A 19,112-nucleotide genomic window follows, 5' to 3' on the forward strand; every position below is an offset into this window, starting at 1 on the left:
TGTATTATCTGTTTAATTTACCAAATAATTTGTCTCCTGAATTTGTTTGTGGTAAGAGTTGTATTATATTTTGATACAGTTAAATATACCTATCTTTTCTTTTTATAACTAAGAATATTTATTTGTCTAGCTTTGGAGGATTATAAATGGTTATATTTAGCCAGTATTTCTTGGTAGTCCCAGTATTAGGTGCCAAGGCGAACGACAACAATAACAAAATTGCCTTTTGCAAATGGACAATTTGGGAACAGAAAACTCCAAAATAACAACTTAAATAAGACAGAAGTTTATTTCTGTCATAAAGTGAAGTTAAGAAGGACTTAATCCAGAGCTTGGATGTATACTCCACTGTAAGGGATCAAGTTTCTTCTTTCTTGATGATCTATTGTGCATGGCTTCTATTCCCCATGTCAGCTCATGACTCAAAATTCTGTTGGCGATCCAGCCATTTCATCCATTTCCAGTCCAGAAGAAAGAAGAAGGAAAAAAGCGCCAAGCCCTTTAAAGATTTTTCTCAGAAATTGTCCACCATTTCCATTTACACCACATTAACATCACATTAAGAACTTAATGACACTTAATTGCAAAGGATGCTTACATTTCCCTGGTCACTAGTGAAGACAGACTACGAAACAGTCTTTACTTCAGGTGGCTTCTTGCTCAGCTAAAAACCGGGGGTTTCAATATTTTGGAAGATGACTAAAGCTTACCACAAGAGACCTTCAAAACAATAATTAGTCAAGAGACTTTGAGACTAATGATTTTGGGGAAAATATATCTTTTATGAAGGCTTTATACTACTCTAAATAGATAAATAAATGATGAGTAAATACATTAATGAATTCACTTCTAATATTTTTCCAGAGCTCACTTACTTTCCCTAACCTCTCTCTTCCAACACAACCACTCTCCAGTCATCTTCTTCTCTAGCCAAGTGGCAACAGACATTTTATAGCAGATGATGCCCACTTATTTGGAAAATTGTTATCAACCAAAAGTGACCGGACACCACTGAATAAAAAAGTGACTTTTTTTTTTCCCTATCCATTGCTCTGGTTCATCAATTGCCTGATGCTCTCAAGAATCTGGAAACTTCCTTCATGAGGCTGGTAAAAAGGATCGAAGAAAGAAGAATACATTAATACATATTACTTGCAATCACTCACACATGTTTTCTCCAATGGAAGCATCTAGCTGACACCTGGTCATAAACTCCAGCCCATCTGGTCTACATCACAAACCCTAAGCCTTGATTTTATGAAAACTTGTCATGTATGTGACTGAGGAAAGAGATGAGGACTAGACTTATCTGATGCACTTGTCTCAGAAAAAAAAGAATTTGAAAACAGATCACATGCAGTGGGTTAAAATTCATTTACATTATCTGTAACTAATTCATCTTGAAGAGCTCTCAACTATGTTCTCACACCTTAATACTTAATATTAAGTATTAATATAATACTAGAATATATTACTATGCTATACTATAATAAATTAATATATAAAGTATTAATATAATACTTAATATTTCTAATTGGGGAGTCCAAAAGGTATCCTGCTAGAAGTGGCTCTTAAAATTTAGCGTCTAGGGCTTCCCTGGTGGCGCAGTGGTTGAGAGGCCGCCTGCCGATGCAGGGGACACGGGTTTGTGCGCCGGTCCGGGAAGATCCCGCGTGACGCGGAGTGGCTGGGCCCGTGAGCCGTGGCCAGTGAGCCTGCGCGTCCGGAGCCTGTGCTCCGCAACGGGAGAGGCCACAGCAGTGAGAGGCCCGCGTACCGCAAAAAAAAAAAAAAAAAAAGACCAGGCTCACTTAACCCTGCTCTGGTGACTTAGACACTGGCACACATAGTACGCCTCCAGACTCCAAGAGAGGAAAGTCTTCCCCCCAGGGCTCCCCGTCCCAGCACAGATCTACATGGAAATATCCTTTACTACCTCCCACTGCAAAGGACTCTCAGCTGTAGAGGCTATGTTTTACGAGACAATTTATGTTATTCTAGGTAGCTTCTCATTTTTAAAAAAATCATCACCCGTCCCACCCCCAAGTAATGTCTAGAATGAATTTCCACCATTCCTATTTTGTGTTGACCATGTCTCAGAACTTCTCAGTATCTACACTAGTCAGGCCAATTTGGGGTTTGACAAATATGTCACCATAGACAAAATCTTGTTTTGGTTTATCAGAAGAGCCTAGAGGTTAAGCAGTAGGCTCTGAAGTCAGGCTGCCTGAGTGTGAATTCCAACTCCACTCTTACCTAACAAGGTGACACTGAGCAAGTTCCTGAGTTTTCTCATCCATATTATGCCTACATCTTAAGGTTTTTATTTTAAATAAAATTATATCTATAAAGTCCTCAGAACAGTACATGGAAGAGAGAAGGTATTCAGTGGGTGGCAATAATTATTATAAAAGAACTGTAACTACATTGGGGCACATAGGAGTAGAATTTATTCAGTTTCTCACTAATTAAGAATGGCCATATCCTGGCAAGACTAATAGGCAGGTATATAATGAATTTCTTTGGATCTTCAACTTCTTGCAATAGTCTTCGTGGTGAAACAGGTTGAGCTCACAGACACATTAAAACCAGGGATAATGGCTGTGACTTTCTGCACTCAGTCAAACAACATGGTAAGGAATTTTGTCCTTAAAGAGCAATGACCCAATTTAGGAGGTTGAGCATATGTCTCAATTCATTTCAAAAGCACTAAACTCACACTGAGTGTGGCAGGAAGATCTAAGCTCCTATAAGACTCTGTGCTCTGGGTACTGTTATCATCTCCTGTTTATAGGGAAGGAATCAAGCCTTGGGGAGGGAGTGACTGCACAAGGTCACAGTGTTAATATCCAGCAGGACCAGTACTCAAAGTCAGGCAGGCTGACACCAGAGGCCATGATCTTCACCCTTCTGGCCCTTTGTCTCTGGGTTGGTCCCAGAGACAACTATTTTCAGTAAATAATTAGATTCATGCAGCTTTGGTGTCAGTGGAAAGAGAGACGGTGACATGACATACTCCGTCCTACCAGGTACAGAGAACAGACCTGGAGTGCTGGAAAATTTCAGCACCACGACCCTTGGTGTCTGAGAAAAGGAAAGTGAGAAGTTGTGTGTTGCTGGATTGGACACAGAGCACACAGAATAAAATCACATGGAATGTTTTACCATCTGTCTGGATTTTTTAAAAGTAGGCTGATTACACTTATAATGTCATCTCATGATTACTCAGAAGTTACATCATAGCCTATTTTTATTCTGTCATATAGTAATTTGTGTGCTGCAAATTAAGACTAGCAAGAATAAAACTCCAGGCTCCTGCTGTCAGGCTATTCAACATTTTCTTAGACAGATTACAAACATATGTTGAATATCCACTCACTGCCCAGTCTTGGTGCTAAGCTTTTGGGAAAAATGTAAAAATATCAGACACAGTTCCCATCTTAAAAGAGCACATGATCATATTGGTAAGATGAGGTAAATGCAACTAAAATTATTAGACCAAAATAGAGGATCAGATAAGAGGAAGGTAGCCAGGAAGATGGTGTTGCAGTGACAGCATGGGAAAACCTGTGGATAAAGAGGTGGAGACATACAAGCTGTATTTAGTCATTCTGCCTGCAACATGACAATACACTTGAAATTCATACTGAGGGCAGATTGTGGAGGGCTTTGGCTATCTGGCTAAGGAGTTTAGATTTTACTCTAGATTTTAAAAATATTCTTTTAAAGGCCAAATACATTTTTCAAACTAACTACAATGTAAGCATCTTGACTGAAACTTCTGTATTTAGCAAGATGGAGAGATGGAGTAGATTTACCCTCTTATCTAAAACAGCTAAAAATATTCACAGGAGATGTGATACAACGGTTTACTAGTCATTATTCAACAAGCAAGGAAGGGCAATGATCCTTTAGAGATGAAACAGACAAGGTGAGCCCCATGACAGCCCCAGGTGACTGCTTGGAGAGTTGCCAGGCCAGGGCATAGGGAGTTTTCAGCCATCTCCCTGAGTTAAGGAGATGGACCTGGGAGTCTGAAGTGACCAGGGTGGCTAGGGTTCATAGAACGGAGCATTGGAAAGGAGAGAGCTGCTCAGAGAGGGAGTTCTGGGTACCTTCAGAGGATCTTCCCCAAGTCCTCAGCTGAGTAGTGATCAGTACATTCCTGTGAAGAAAGAACCACCCTAAAGGACCAGAGGAGAATTGTCAGAGTCCACCAGAAATAGTTCCTGTTTCCCCAAGTCAGAGTGGAAAATCTCACACTTCATGGGAAATCAGGAAGAATATTCAAAAAAGTTTTGCCTCAATAGCGGGGAAAATTTGCCCAAGACTAAGCACTGTGCTAGTACTTCCTATAAAGCTTCAAAATCTGAATTGAAAGGGTCAGTTTCCAAGTAACTCAACTGCATACCAGAAAAAAAGCTCAAAAATATTTATAGGAATACAAATATGTCCAACACCCAATAAACTAAAATTCTGGCATCCAGTTAAAAAATTACCAGGCATTCAAAGAAGCAGGAAAATACAGCTTAAAATGAGAACAAAAAAATCAATCAAAACTGACCTAGAAATGACATGGATGATAGAATTAGTAGATAAGAACATTGAAACAGTTACCAAACTGTATTCCATATATTCAAGAAACTAGTAGAAATATTGAACATGATATATAGAGCAAGAAATCATTGCTCTGGTCATTGCTCTGGTCATTAATGCTAATGACCTAAATCATGTGTTTCAGTGAAGCCCAGTTTGAGAATTATTGCTCTGGGCTATCGGAAGCCATTGAAGACTTTTCAGCAAAGTTTGACATGAAAATAATGAAATGAAAATATTTTAGGAAGATTGAATTGATAGTGAGATTCAGGATGGAACTGACGGGGAAACTAGGAGCAAAGAATTTAGGCAGGAGATAACTGTAATAATATAGCAGGGAAATGATATTTTGGCCTAAAAGAATAGAGGTGAAAATAGAGGTAGGGAATGGTTTCTTATTTTATTTATTTATTTTTAGTTTACATTTTGTTATTAAGGCCACCTAGTGTGCCTGGCAGTTTGTCCATTTGAAGGGAAGGATCAGTGGGGCTGTCTCTTAGGCTGATGACTTCAGAAGTCTGCAGGATAGCATTCAAGCCCATTTTGATAAACTTAGAGCTACACTAGGTATCCTGGAACAATGTCAAAAAAAAAAAGGCATTATCTTTGAAATTTCATGAAAACTGGGTCTTCTTTTTAGAAATAAGAAACAGAATAATTCATATGGTGTATGAAGGTTAATATTGTAATGGTACTTCGTTTTAAGTATAGGCTGGTTAATTGACTGGGGTAAAACTTTGTGACAAGCCAAGTTATGAAGGAAGAGACATGGATTTAAGCAGAAGTTTTATGCACAAAAGACACTGAGAAGGAAAGAAGCAACTTAGGAAATGGAAGGTGGTGAATTAATGACTAAAAGCAGTGCTAATAGCAATGGAATTCAAGCCACGTGAATAATTTTAAATTTTCTAGTAGTCACATTAAAAAAGGTGAAGATAGGGCTTGCCTGGTGGCGCAGTGGTTGAGAGTCCGCCTGCCGATGCAGGGGACACGGGTTCGTGCCCCAGTCCGGGAGGATCCCACGTGCCGCGGAGCGGCTGGGCCAGTGAGCCATGGCCGCTGAGCCTGTGCGTCCGGAGCCTGTGCTCTGCAACGGGAGAGGCCACAACTGTGACAGGCCCGTGAACCGCACAACAAAACAAACAAAAACAAACAAACAAAAAAACACGTGAAGATAAACAGGTGAATTTAATTTTATTAATTAAACAGGTAATGTTTTATTTAAATCCACATATCCAAAATATGTGGACAATCTAAAAATGATTGAGAAATTTTACATTGTTTTAATATGAAGATACACACATTAATCTAGTGTGTATTTCACCCTTATAACACAACTCAGTTTAGACGAGTCACATTTCAAGTGCTTAGTAGCTGCACGTGCCTAGTAGCTCTTATATTCAGCAGCGGAGCCCATGATCATCAGGCAGCCAGCATTTCTCTCTTCTCCAGTTCTTTTTTTCCACCTCTAATTCTTTCAAGCATTTATTAAGTGCAAAAGACTTCCCTTACTCAGGTAGATTTTGGTATCTCAAAGCACTATGCACAGTCAGACACACTGCATAGAATAGAGTCCCATAACAAGTATTTTTGTGGAAGTGGTCTCTAGTTACTGCTTGTAGAAATAAAGGAGGGAATGAATAGAGCAAAGCTCCACGTGATTGTAATCCAGGGTCAAGGTAATAACCGTGCATGTGGAGGAAAGTAAGGATAAGAATACAGGCAATTTGGTTCTGCTTTCTGCTCTAATTTTGCACCCTTGGAATAATTACTTAACGTCTCTAAGTTTCAAGTTTATATGTATAAAGAAACATGCAAAAACACTTGGAAAATATAAAATGATGTAAAAACAAAGTAGTAATATTAATTTTCTCAATTACAGGGCATTTTATTTACAAAAAAAGTTAAGTGAGTCTCAGTTGGAAGGAATGTAAGGGAAGCAAATATTACCTCCATTTTACTGAGAGGAAGGTGTGGTGGGACACTGCACAGGGCCTGATCTGCGTTAGGCTGATAGCGAGTCTCTCTCCAGATGCCAGCACCCTTGGCCATTCCCACCGTGCCCAGAGAAGTTAGGCAATTCACCTAAATCAACAAGCTGGTGTCAGGAATTGCATTTACATATTCTGCTTCCCAGTCCTCAACCCCCTTCTCCCAACTCTTCTACACTCCTTCCCCAAGGATGTGGACTTGAGATGTGACCAAAGAAATAAAAAGACTGTATCACAGAGAAGGAATTCCTGATGCCATAGAGGCAAAGACATGAAAACTGAAAAATAACTCAGATTTGATAGGGAGCTCCTCCCTCACCTTAGAATAAGCAATTTCAAGGGAGCAATCAAAAGGAAGGGAAACTTATGTATGAGACAAAATTTTGTTTTGGCTGATTTGTTCTTCCTAGTCTCTATATATCTTTTGTGACTGTGCTTTAATTCAACTCAGGTGTAGCAAAACAATAAAACATTTCAGAGGCCTTTTTTTTTTTTTTCCTTCTCATGAGTTTTGAGCAGGACAGGCAAAATGGACAAGACTGTTTCATCTGGAGAACAGGATACCCTAGAGAAGGTCCCAACAGCAGGCATGAGAAAGAAGTTCAGGCAGAAGTAACGGCCAGAATTTCAGAGAAGTCTGGTACATGAGGAGGGTTAAGAAAAACTGATAGGGACAGAGTAAAGGCCAAAGTAGGAGATTAAATAGTTAATCCCACTAGGGGATTGTAAGTATAAAAAAGTTTGGGAAACCCCTGTAAGTTAATGATCACTCAAGAAAGCAGGTTTGCTTAACCATAAAACCTAGCACGCTTGCTTAGCCACAAAACCGTGCAACAGAAGCATGAGACATGTCTCAAAACAATAAAACAATGGTGAAATGAGATCCACATCCTGCCCAGTGAGGTCAGTAACTTAATGATTCCTAGGACATGCTTCTCTGTGTGCACTAAAAACAAAAATCTAAGGAAAAGGTGACATTATACTGAAACCTGAGATGACTTACCATATTTTAGTATATGTTACAACCTTTTTGCTCATTTCCACTGTGCCATGACAGTCCCAGTTTGACCATGTAGGGACAAGAAAACTCCCCTGCCCGACATGGAGGGGGAGGAGAAGCTGATGAAGGAAGCTTGATGTCTACTCAAGAATGAGGAAGAAGGTGGTCTTCTACCCCCTCCACTTTTCCTTTGATTAGAAAACTGTAGCCCACTAAGTTCTGGGGGTGGCACTCCCTTGCTCTCCCGCTTGTATCTCTCACAAGTGTCTTATACTAATAAATTCTTTCCTTACCTGTCACTCTGCCTCTCGCTGAATTCTTTCTGTGCCGAGACAGAAGAACCTACACTCTACCAAGTCCTGAGATGCATTCTGCTGGTTTCAAAACAGTACTGAGTTTATGTTCAGAGAACCCAACTGCATATCATTGTTGATTACTTACTAGCTCAGGGACCCAGGGCAATTTATTTAATCCTTCTGAGCCTTAGAGTCTCTGTAATTAAATTAAACTGAAGTACTATCACCAGGCTCACCTGAACATTTCTGATGATCAAAGAAGAGAATGTATAAAAAATAAGAGTGGTTTGTCAAAGGTAAGGCCCTACACAGGTGTTGGTTATGATGATCTGATCGTCCAGTGGCAGATACACTTGATTCCTTACAGCATAGGGCAGGGAGTCAGATTATGGGAGAGAGTCAGGTTGTACTTCTTGGAAGACCTGGACAGTAGACAAGGCCCCAGTCATGAAGGAGTTAGGGTTCTATATAGGAAACCAGAACACAGGTGGCAGGTTAGGAATCCATTTATTAGAACTTCATTTTAACGTAGGATTTAATTAAAAGATTAAAGCCTGCTTAGTAGAATCTGGACACCTGATTAGAGCTAGAGCTTCATCCTGCAGGGTTTTTAAAATGGTTCTCGATCAAAGCCAGAACTGACCTCAAATTGTTGGGTGGAGCTGAAACTATAGATGGAGAGAGACCATGCCTTCCTAGATTTGGTGGTAGAGAAATACTAGATAGAGAGCCAAGTAGATCTTTATTATAAGCATTAAAAAAAAATCACTTACTCTGAAAACGATAGCTCATTAATATGAGAAGCTTTCTGAAAGGTTCCTGTTTTTTATTCATGGGTTACTACCAGAGCATTTCTTGCCATTAATCCAAGGAGTCCAGTGAAATATATGATCCTTCTCCAGCTGCTGCACAAATGATCACACTGCTCAGTAAGAGAATACTAATGAGATGCCTAGGTTCTTTAAGAAAGCTGAATGATAGTAATCATCAAAGCATACATCAGAAAATTCCAGTTGCATATGAAGATAAAGCAAATGTCAGGTGTATTAATTCATTTAACTTGCAAATAGAAAATTAGACCAGTCTATTTGATAATACATTATCTTCCAATAGGTTTATCCTTAGAAGGATGCTTGATAAAAATGCTATTAAACCAATGACATCCAAAACTAAATTAAAATCATGTGGTCTTCCATTAGTTCCCCCCCACTCAAAAAAAGTAAAGTATTCAATTATTATCAAACCAGAAAGTGGTTTAACTTTCTCACTTAATTTTTGTTAAAAATTCATGTGTTAAGAAATACTGATTATTAATTATTCTTTTTACATATTGTTCCTAAAATTTAAAGAGATTTGTACAAGAAATCATTAAAGAGATGAGAAGAAAACTATTTTCTTTTTGAGAAGGCAACTTTTGATAATGTGTTTTTTGCATTTGAGTCACTTCAGCACTTCTACTTTATCAAAATTTAACATAATACGCCTGCTCACAGAATCTGACATCATCTGGGGTCTATTATCCCAAAATAAGTGTGGAAAAAGACAACACAGCATTGATACTGTAAAAGAGCAAATTTCAAAGTGTGGTCCCCAGATCAGTACCATTACCATCACCTGGGAACATATTAGAAATGGAAATTCTTAGACCCATTCCAGACCTACTGAATCAGAAACTGGGGATGGGTTTCATGGGTCCCAGAACTCTGTATTTTTTTTTTTTTTTTGCGGTACGCGGGCCTCTCACTGTTGTGGCCTCTCCTGTTGCGGAGCACAGGCTCCGGACGCGTAGGCTCAGAGGCCATGGCTCACGGGCCCAGCCGCTGCGCGGCATGTGGGATCTTCCCGGACCGGGGCACGAACCCGTATCCCCTGCATCGGCAGGTGGACTCTCAACCACTGCGCCATCAGAGAAGCCCAGAAATCTGTATTTTAACAAACCATCCAGGTGTTCTTGATGTACACTCACATTTGAGAACCGCTAAGGTACTAACAACGTGAGAGCCCAGGAAAAAGGTACTAATTTTTTTTTTTGTAACTAAGGTAACCATGTTGAGAAAAAAATATTAATGATCAGACTTATTATTTGATAGCCTTATAATTAATGACAGACAGGCAGAAAGCATCCAAATCTGACATAAGTATCCTCTAGCCAAGACCCTCCCCTTCCCAGTTCAGAATAATTGGTGAGGGTTATTTATATGCATAATGACGTTTCCTTTGTTGTTTTTGTTGTCTCAACAAATAGCATTAGAAGATACTTGCATGTGCAAGACAGGAAGAAGGAGAGAGGGTTGGTGATACCTGTGTCTATCACCTTTTATTAGGAAAACAGAAGGTTTTCAAGAACAACACTCCACTTTGCAGATTTCTATGGCTCACTGGCCAGAACAGCGATTCAGGATAATCCCTAGCATCACGGGATGATGGGAAAGCAAGTATAGAATTATGTTTTCCCATATGGTAGAATTTATGGTTCTTTAAGAAAGAACTCATACAGGCAAGAAGGGGTTGACATGAGTAATAAGTCAGTCAGTCTATAGAATTATAAATAGGAAATGTCAGTCCAGGTAGCCATAACTAAAGTAAATATTTACAAGAAGGATCTTTAAGCTGCAGTGACAGAAGGGCAAGTGAAATGTGTCAAGGTGGAACCCCAAGTCTCAGGTCCCCAAGTTTCCAGTGAGGTGCTGTCCCCTACACCCAAAGACTGGACTACATCAGAATCTACACTTGTGGGGTTCCTCAGAGATCATCACTTGCTCTTCCTGGGAGGAGTAACTTATCTGCCTGGTGAAATTTGGGAGAGCATGACATCCATGACTACATCATTCTGGAGAAACACAGACAATGCAGGTCCACCTCTCTTTCTCTTGGGACTTTCTGTCCATAAGTGAAGTGTATTCTCCTCTTCAGTGACTTCTCTGTTGTGGTACACACTGGACAGCCCTCCTCAGAGTGGAGAGAGGGTTACTGCTTTGTCCCTGGTGACTGAATGGGAAAATTTCAATTGGGATAGGAGGGAGGCTGGCTTGCTTAGCTCTGAAACCTACAACCTATGAGGAATACATTAATAATATCGAATAAAATCAAATATAAATGTTGGAAGGATCAGAGACAGTAATTTCTGAAGGTAGAAAGGAATATGAGTGTGATAGTCAGGGTTCCATCAGGAGAGCAGAACTACTATGGGTATTATGGAATAAAGGGTTATTGTAGGAATAAGAAGAACAATTGTGGAAGAAGATGACCCTCCTCCAAAGGGAAGCTGGTGGATCAGAGACAATCTCCTAGCCAGCCTCCTGAAGCACTGAAGCAAGTTGGGAGCTTGAAAGAGAATCTAGGCAGCTGCCAGGGGAGACTGTGAAGGAAAGCTGGTGACATCTACAGAAAGCTGCTGCCCCCATGGACGGTGGTCAGCCTGGGGTGCTGTGGCTCAGTAGGACTGGCAGGTGGGAGGAAGAGTTGCATCCAGAGGAGAGAGTGTGAAGGTAACCTGGATCTCTTGCTGTCCTGTCTCTGCGTCTTTCGCTCACCACACCTAACCATGGAAACCTTCAGAAAGTAATGGCAGCTGCTTTGTCTCTGTCTTCCAAATCTTATGCAGTTTCTCTATTGACTCACTCTAATCATAAACCTTAAAAACGGGTTCTGATATATTTACTTCCAGCCATACTTAACTTACAAATAAAGACAGTAGAAAAATTATGCTTCCACTTAAAATGATTCATCTATCCCTGTACAAATCAAAACTTACCCTCTCCCCAGAGGACATAGAGTTCCACACCACCTCAGTCACTGGAGATGTCCACTCCTCATTGGGTTGCATCACACTACCCCTCTGATATCCTGTAACCTAAATACCAGGCCATAAGGTTAACCATTATTAACACATCTTAGGTTAGATAACAAAGGAAGAGAAGGTGGGGGGAGAGCAAAGAAAAAGAATTGAAATGGAAAGAAAAGAATACACACATTCACTTCAAAGTTGGGATGAAATACTCATAACTACTACAGGCCCTGTTTTTATAACTGAACATGTGGTTACTGCTGGTATTTCTATCTTCCTTCTAGCACTATCCATTCCGTATCTCTTTGCTCTTAGCAAACACTTCAGGTCTTAGGCTGTTGCCTACTGGGGTGATGCAAACTGTCATTCCTAAATGTCTGGAATCATTAGCAATTGATGAAGTTTTCTATTAATTTTCTCACAGACATAGGAGTACTAAGAGGCCCCTCAGAGACTCTCCTGTGTTCCAGACCTTGTCCTCCATTGTGTATTGTGCAGGATCATTCATCTCAGCCAGTACAGTAACCCCTTCTTTTCCTGGTGGTTCACTGGGCATTAGAAACTCAAAGAGCCAGGTGTTGGTCTCAAAGTCCAGTTTAATAGAACATTTGTTGTCCCCCCTCCCCAAGGTCAGGCATCTTCCTCAATGGGCAGTCAAGAGCTGTGAGATGGATCACTGAACTCCAAAGAATCTATATCATACCAATTCACATTTCAGGTAGGGTCTTAATTTCAACAAAACGACATCAAGTGTCACATCAAATATTGTTCAAGTGAAGCTTATTTGACTTTATTTATATTGAATTTGTTTATATGTTTTGGTTTTATAGCTATATAAGCATAAGGCATTTATACCAAGATTATATTGATATATTTTTACCAAACATTATAATAAAAATAATTTACATAAGCAAAAAAAAAAAAAGAACATTTGTTGTACCCCTTGATGAAAGAATTTTACTCTGGGAAACAAAAACTCAAATCTAGCAGAGCCTAAGCTTGATGGAGCAGGAAGCTCCAATTCTGCTGCATCAATGGGAATAGAGGAGCCCATCCTACTTACATCCTTCGCAGGGAAAGCATTTGTTAAAAATTTTAAATTCTTTTAAACTAAAAATAGAAAGCTTTAAAATCCCATAAAGCATTTCTTAAAAAAGAAATCAATCATACTTAATGGTGAAATGTTAACATCATACTGTAGGTGGTTCTCTTGGATTCTTTCAGGTAAATTCAGTAATAGTTTGGGTACAAAATATGAAACTGCTTATAGAAATCAATAGCTTTCATGTATATATGTGTACACATATATATTAAATCAGAAAATATAGTAGATAAAAAGATGGCGAAAAGATTAAATTTAACAACCTATAAAAACTATATACATATAAAATATTATTGAAGGTCATAAAAGACTTGAATCCATGGAAAGGCATATCATGTTAAGAAAAGTTGATTTAACATTATAGAGATGTTAATTCTAAATAATCTATGAATCTAACATTATTCAAATACAAATGTCAAACTTTTTTTAACTAGACAAGATGATTCTAAAATAATGCGGAAAAAATAAATGAACAAGTATATTCAGGAGAATTCTTAAATAAAAAATGAGGAGAGATCAGTTCTATAAAATATTAAAACATTATCAAGCTGCAATAGAAAAATTAGACAAGATTAAAAATTTAAAAAATCTTCATAGAAAAATACACCATAAACAAAGTCAAAAGTCAGTCAACTAACTGGGGAAAATATTTGCAACTTTTATCATAGGTAATTAGAAAATTTACTTACTAAAGACTGTCTGCAATCCAATAAGAAAATAATGGATGACCCAAGAGAAAAAACTGGAAAGAGGTTAAGCAATTTACAGAAAAGGAAAAAGAAAAGTAATTGTCACATGTACAAGAGCCATGAAAAGTTTAACACCATAATAAGTGATACTGTTTGCTTACAATAAAATGATGAGGATGTGGGGAAACAAACATTGCTGGTGGGATATTCTGAAATGCACATATATTTAGACTAAGTAATCCTACTTCAAATGACATTCATATAAAGATATTAATTGCAGAGTCTTCATTATAGCAAAAGATGAAAAATAATTTGTATTCATTAATATGAGTTGAATAATGATGGCATATCTATCAGTGGCATATTATGAAATTGTCAAAAATGATCAAGAAGTTCTACGCATGCTGATACCCTGGCACATTTTCCTACATATTGTGTGTTGAGAAAGGGAAAGTATAGAACAATATGTATAGAATGTTTTGATTTCTGTAACCCACCAAAAACATGTATATGCATATACATGTTCGTATGTATTATACCTCTATTTAAGACTATATAAAGAAACCGGTAACTAGTGAGTGATTCTGTGGAGAACTAGATGGCTAAGAGAGAGGAGTAAAAGGGAATAATTATCATGTATCTTTTCTTAACATTTAAAAATAATATACTTTTATTACTTACCCACTTCTTGGGACCCCTATTATTTACACCTTGCATTAGTCTGATATATTTATTACAACTGATGCACCAATACTGATATATTAACCATAGTTTACAGTTTACATTAAAGTTCACTCTTTGTGTTGCAGAGTTCCATGGATTTTGACAAATGAACGTCATGTACCCACTATTACAGTATCATACAAAATAGTTTCATTGCCCTAAAAAAACCCTAAGCTCCAACTACTTAGCCATCCTTCCTGCTATTCTCACCCCCACCTCTGGCAACCCGTTTTTACTGTTGCTAGGTTTTACTTTTCCAGAATGTCATGTGGTTAGAATTGTTGATCTAAAACAAACTGCTAGTTGTTTCTCCAGCAAAAATTGGTTTATTCGGATCAACAAAGAATTGCAATTCAGGGTTTGCAACATTAGTGAGCCAAGTGCCAATTCCTCACACAGTAAGGGAAGAACTCTTTTATAGAGGGGAAAAGGGACTTGGGAGGGCTATAGTAAACAAAGAGTCCATGGCTTTTCATTGGTTGAATCGTTGCCAGGAAACAAGAGGAAGTCTTTCTTTTTCCTGTTGGCTCTGCTATTGTTGTAGGGTGTAAGAGCTCCCCCTTCTGGCCTCCTGACTTTATTTTAATTGAGATTTCTGTTTATTAATTTTTAGAGACTGACTCCTTTTAGAGACTGACTCCTTTCACTTAGCAATATGCATTTAAGTTTCCTCCATGTCTTTTCATGGCATGATAGTTCCTTTCTTTCTATTGCTGAATAATACTCCATTGTATGGATGTAACAGTTTACTTATTAAATCATCTTGGTTGTGGCTTATAATTCTTTTCAAACGTTGGATTCAATTTGCTAATTTTTGTTGAGGATTTTTGTACAGGCATACCTCATTTTCTTGTGCTTCACTTTACTGCGCTTCCCACATGCTGCATGTTTTACAAATTGAAGGTTTGCGGCAACCCTGCGTTGAGCAAGTGTATCAGTGTTATTTTCCAACAGCATTTGTTCACTTTGTGTATCACATCTTGATAATTCTCACAATATTTCAAACTTTTCCATCATTATGTTTGTTTTGGTGATGTTTGATGTTACTATTGTAATTGTTTTTCGGTTTGGATTTTTAAATGATGTACATTTTTTAAGACATATGCCATTGCATGCATAATAGACTACAGTATAAACATAACTTTTACATGTACTGGGAAGCCAAAAAATTTGTGACTCACTTTATTGAGATCTTTTCTTTATTAGCAGTGGTCTGGAACTGAATCTGCAATATCTCCAAGGTATGACTATATCTTTGGTTCATGAGATATTGGTCTTCTTGTAATGTTTGTCTGGTTTTGGTATTAGGGTAATGATGGCCTCACAGAATGATATGCTTCTATTTTCTGGAAGAGATTGTAGAAAAATTGTATCATTTCTCTCAAATATTTGGTAGAATTCACCAGTGAAACCACCTTGGCCTGATGCTGTTTTGGAAGGTTAGTAATTATTGATTTAATAGATACAGTCCTATTCAGAGTATCCATTTCTTCTTGTGTGAATTTTAGTAGCTTGTCTCTCTCACAAAATTGGTCCATTTCATCTAAGTCATTAAATTTGTAGACAGATAGATGCTCATAATATTCCTTTACTATCGTTTTCATATTAATGAGATAAGTAGCGATGACCACTCTCATTGAGTGGTCCTGTGTCCCTGGGCTGTAACCTTTACAAGTGCTTCTCAGCATTTTTTCTCCCTTAGGTGAGACTTGAAGTTCTAAAAGGGACTGGAGTTAGGTAATTACCCTTCCTCCAAGCCTGATAAGGCTTCAGTTTTTTCCTTGTCTGATAGGACTTTGTTATGGAGAATGTTCTGGGCTTATTTCAAAAGGGTTACTTTCCCTCTCCTCCAGGCCAAACATGGGGAAGTTTCCTCTGTGAGAACCTGGTGGGGCTCCCAGAGATGAAACTCAGGAAAGTGTAAAAGCATGATGGTTCCCAGAAGTTTATAACTCTCAAGCTAGTTCACACAGCCTCTCGCAATTACCAAAGTTATTATTTAAGGGCTCCCATCATGCTTTTGCTGCAGGTAGGTTGATCTATATTCTCTGCATTCATTTATCTCTCCTGTTTTTGAGGTGGTGGTTAGTCCGGTGACCCCAATTCTCCAAAGGATCTAAAAAAGCCATTGATTTTTCAGTTTGTTCAGTTTTTTCTTGTTGTGACGGTAGAAGAGACAGCTTCCAAGCTTTACATGTCGAAGCTGAAACTGAAAAGCTCATGTATCTTTTCTTAAATTTTGAATTTTGCACCATGTGTTTATATAATCTATTCCTATCACCCACCCCTTCCCCAAATAGAGAATCTCACAGTTGTTAAAATTAAGGTGCTACTATTGTCCACAGAATGGAACAGATCCAAAAAGAAAATAAATACATTTGATTAATATGTAATCATCGCTGAACTAACCTTACAAAGAAACACAGCCCCTGGAAATATTAGCAGAATGATCAGAAGTTAAGTACCCACGCAGGCGTCATAGCAAATGAGACATTTTACTACTTGGATCCATCTACAACATCAATACCTCAAGTCTCTGAGATCAGCAGCTCAAAGACAGCAGCAATTCAAGTCATGGCTTCAATCAGTCTAACCTCAAGCTCAAGGGTATTTGCGTGAAATGCCACTCAGACTAAATGGTTCAGGGTGACCTTGCTTATTCTCTTGGTATTTTTACACAGCCAGTTTCAAACATCTCTTACCACGTTACAGTATCTCTCCTCTTGATTCTATATAGATTTCCAATATTCTTTAACCCTTCCTTGATATTACAACTAAACTTTTATATTTTTATTATCTCTGTAAACACAAATGTATAAACCTTTACTTTGGAATACATGGCCCTAAACATTTTTGGACTTTTTAAAAGAGGGTAACATGAAATTGACACTTCTAAATAGAAATATTAACAGAATAAGCAAACTCTATATTAAGTGGAAAATCAATGAGGCTGTTACAAATACGTGGCTTAAGTAGCCAAGTATCTTTTTAAAGCTTGTTTGCCTTTAACGTCCATAAATCTACCAAAAGAGCTAGGAATATAACAAGATCCAAATCCTAGACATATTGTTTTGTTATTAAAGTTTGGCAAACTTTTCTCAACTGTGTCTTTCCCTCATACTCTCTTCCAGGAAATAAAATAACAATGTGCAACTTCATAATAAATTTTGTAAATATGTTCATCAGTTGGAGAAGGCTATGACACCCAAGAGAAGGTTGATTTAAAGTATGAAGGATAATTCTTTCTAAGAGAAAAATGTTTACTTAACACTGCTCATAGAAGTAAATTAAGTAAGAAAGCAAGTAGACTAACTTTAGTCAATAAAATGTTACCCCTAGGTGTAGACAAGAATACCCTGAATTGATTTAACTCCTAGTACTAACCTCACCACCCTGCACTACTTTTGAAAATGCAGAATCTCTACCATTAATTTTACTTTCTATAATTGGCTATAGGTTTGCAGAGAAATAAGAAACCATGGACAAAGGAAATAAAGGTTTCTATTCCATTCTTCCAAAAGGGTTTAGATAAACACTTATTGAGAAACTACTAAAAGCCACGCTCTTTATGTTTTTAAAAAAATATAACAATACTATGAAGTATGTATTATCCTCATTTTATTGATGAAACTTTCTTTACGTAGAGCCAAAATTTAAATTTAGATGTGGTTATAAAACTCATGTGTTGAAACGTGGTTTTAAAAAGTTAAATTTATTTTAAAATTTTAGAATGTAAATAAACAACAAATTCAAACAATTTCATTACTCAGAGGCAACCACTTCATCATTTATAATATGTATACGTACACATACATATTTATATGCACCTACAAGATATATATATTTATATCCTAAAGATAGGCAGAGAAATGAATCCTTGTTTACAAATAGTCTGGTTTCCTGCTTTTTGCACTTAACACAACAGGAATCTCTTTCCATGTACTTATACATTTCAATATCTTTGTTTTTGAAAGGCAACACATTATTCTATTGAATGAATGTACTTTACTCCTCTAACTGTATACATGGATTGCTTCCAATTTTGTGCCACAATAAACAGTGCTGTAATGAATATTACTGTACCTAAATCTTAGTGCACATCCTTATTTCCTTACGATAAATTCCCAGAAGTGAAACTGCCCATAATACATGTTTTTTTTAATCACATATCAGTTTGTGTTTGAATCATCGGGTCTTTTTTCAGAAAATGCAATATAAAGTTTAAATATCTTTGTGAAACGCATGAGGCCTGGGCTCACTGTTCTTTAAGAATCCAGAGCTCTAACATGCTGATTAACTGTGAGCTTTATAGAAATTAGTCTGTAGTAGTTAATACAAGTCTTTACTTTTGGGTAAAGAAAAACCCTGCTTAACTGAACATGAACAGTGTTGTCTTTTCTAAGGGCTAATCATAAGCTTTTTTATTTGAAGTTTGCAAAAAGAATAAGGCTACTCTAATACGTTGTTATCTTTTGGCTCTTTGAGATAAGTGAGGTGAAATATAACTCTTGGAATAAGAGTGTACATAATGTTAACAGAGAGGCAGAATCATGTTCACTACTAAATCCCTGCCAAATGCTCAGCTACTTAGTGAAAAATTAGTTTCTAATAACATAATGAAACTGTAACTCAACCTACTCTATTGACTTTGAAAATGTCATTCTCTTATTCAGCACTGGCTAGACTTCATATAAAAAACCCTCTGTGGTATCCAAATTAGAAGGGAAGAGATAAAACTGTCATTATATGCAGATGACATGATACTATATACAGAAAACCCTAAAGACTCCACAAAAAAACTGGAACTGATAAACATATTCATCAAGGTAACAAGATACAAGATTAACATACATAAATTTGTTGCGTTTCTTTACACTAAAGAAGTCTGGCCAAGGAGGTGAAAGACTTATACGCTGAGAACTATACAT

The sequence above is a fragment of the Delphinus delphis genome, chromosome 4 (genome assembly GCF_949987515.2).
Source record: "Delphinus delphis chromosome 4, mDelDel1.2, whole genome shotgun sequence".
NCBI classification, from domain to species: Eukaryota; Metazoa; Chordata; class Mammalia; order Artiodactyla; family Delphinidae; genus Delphinus; species Delphinus delphis.